The sequence below is a fragment of the Bactrocera oleae genome, chromosome 6, assembly GCF_042242935.1.
Source record: "Bactrocera oleae isolate idBacOlea1 chromosome 6, idBacOlea1, whole genome shotgun sequence".
In the NCBI taxonomy this organism is placed as follows: Eukaryota; Metazoa; Arthropoda; class Insecta; order Diptera; family Tephritidae; genus Bactrocera; species Bactrocera oleae.
The window spans coordinates 11,565,819-11,568,079 of NC_091540.1; the positions used below are offsets into that span (position 1 = coordinate 11,565,819).

Consider the following 2,261-nt stretch of genomic DNA (forward strand, 5'->3'; position numbering starts at 1 on the left):
TGTTAACGGATTTCTGCTATTCACGCTAATCACTACACACTCACACACACATACATACGTTTTGATGTATCTACTTATGACATATTGTAATATTAAATCTCATTAAACCTTTATATGACAGTTTGTATAACTTATATTCGTATTTTAGTCGTTAAATTGTTTTTCTGTCTTCACATTCACATTTGCTCAACTCAATTTGTTTATTCATCTGATTTTTTGGTAGTTTGCTTTTCGCTGATTTTCTGTTAATATGAGAAAATATGTGACTTTTGTTTTAGTTGTTGCTTTTTTACGAGTTCATGTATTTGCATAACTTGTTTTATGCCCTTACGGTGCATTTGTTGGCGCTAACTGCAAGTTGCATTCAACGACGGGCAGCTAAAACGGTTTTATCGTATATAGCCACACACATATATTATATACATATATTTTACACACTTTTTACTTTAAACTTACATGTCTAAATTTACAAAAAATAACAAGATAATTATATTAATACAATCTCTAGACAGTGTAGTGAACGGGTCAAACTGTTGTGAAAATTCTTGTTCCGGCTTTAAGTTTAAATTAAGCACAATTGCCAGAAACTTGTTTTGGAAATATTTGATTATTTTAGTTCAATATTTCTTCTCGCACACACTTTTTAATAGCCGTCATCCACGCACAAGTACACTGTGTTATAGCACTACAATGCGTTTATGTATAGCAACATTAATAACTTGTTGTTACTTAGTGATCTTTTTTGCATATACATACATACATATATATGTATTTGCATACACATTCGTATATAAATAAATTGATTTTTTCTGTATATTTTCTTTGGTTCATTTCTCCGTTTCTTGTTTTGTTTGTTGCTGTTCGCGCTGTTGTTTTTGTTGTTTGTAAAGTTTTCAACTTTTGCTTAAACACATTGAAGGCTATTGAACTTTTTACAGAGAAATTGTTGTTGTTGGTATTATGAAGGCGATTTATTTATACGACGCTGTTAAGTAGGCGCTCGGGCGTATACGTAACTAGTGTTTTAGCATTTGTAAGGCACATACTTACATATGATGAGGTGTGTATGTTAAGCAAACATATTACACATTAATACTATTAAAAGCAGTGTAGTACTTATGTAATGTGACGTTATGAGTTGTACGGTTTCGTTTGCCAAATTTTTCATACGCGAACTTTCAAATATTTGATTACTGCATTCAGTTCTATTAAGATAGCAATAATTTTTTTCAACGAGAGTCTGGCGTTTATTATCAACACTTTTTTTTGTGTTTTGTTGGTTTTGGTATGAGTTATTTATTTTGACTTTAGATTTAATTTGATAAAACTTGAATTTTAAACATATTTTTATATATTTCTGTGTAACGAAATGCAAGACGAAGAGCAAAGTACATTAAAAAAAAAATTTCGGTAATAAAAAAGTTTTAAACTATAATTTTATGCTTATAAAATTTAATATAATATATGTGTTGTTTGAATAAAATTATATAAAAAATACTTCCCATACCGGGAATCGAACCCGGGCCTTCTGGGTGAAAGCCAGATATCCTAGCCACTAGACCATATGGGACACTGATACAGTTCTGCTAATAAATAATTTTGTATTCACCGTTAGGCGAATTAACAGCTTAATAATGATTCCCAAAAAAATTAGTATTACGTAATACGAATAAAAATCTGATATAATCCGATTAAAATACGTAAGGATTACAAATGTATATAACATATCATTCTTTTCATATAAGCCACTTTAAAGTTCTAAAGGTTAAAAAATTACTTCCCATACCGGGAATCGAACCCGGGCCTTCTGAGTGAAAGCCAGATATCCTAGCCACTAGACCATATGGGATATTAGCAAACCACGCAAAAATCTAAGTTATAAATTTAAAAAAAGTTAGTTTAAATTTTCTGAAGATTCCTAAAATTTTCAAAATTAGATACTTTTCCAAAGGGTGTAGTCTGGATAATGAAAAGTGTGTTTTTGTTCTAAGTGCTCAACGTGATACAATAAATGTTTATGTCTTTTGCAACAAAAACCGGGATTTTGTTATAATTTGGATTTTGTAGAATTTTGTTGAAAAAATTTTGCAAAATATTTTCTATTTCATGTAATTCACAAGAATTTTTCTTTCAGTGCAGGATTTCGTCAATCTGAAATTTTTGTAATCAACATCGCTATGTTACATTTTTTGTCAATCATTAGCAGCTTTGCTGTTGGTTGTGCCTCGGCAAGCGAGCGTATCAATCAACGTTATCAGTGT

At 30.3% G+C, this 2,261-nt stretch overlaps 2 non-coding genes across 2 annotated transcripts; both read right to left on the reverse strand.

Annotated features, from left to right (window-relative positions):
* Positions 1–1,498: 1,498 nt before the first annotated feature.
* Positions 1,499–1,570, reverse strand: TRNAE-UUC (transfer RNA glutamic acid (anticodon UUC)). The gene has a single exon. It is a non-coding gene; the product is annotated as a tRNA-Glu (tRNA).
* A 207-nt stretch (positions 1,571–1,777) lies between these two features.
* On the reverse strand, positions 1,778–1,849 carry TRNAE-UUC (transfer RNA glutamic acid (anticodon UUC)). The gene has a single exon. It is a non-coding gene; the product is annotated as a tRNA-Glu (tRNA).
* Positions 1,850–2,261: the final 412 nt, after the last annotated feature.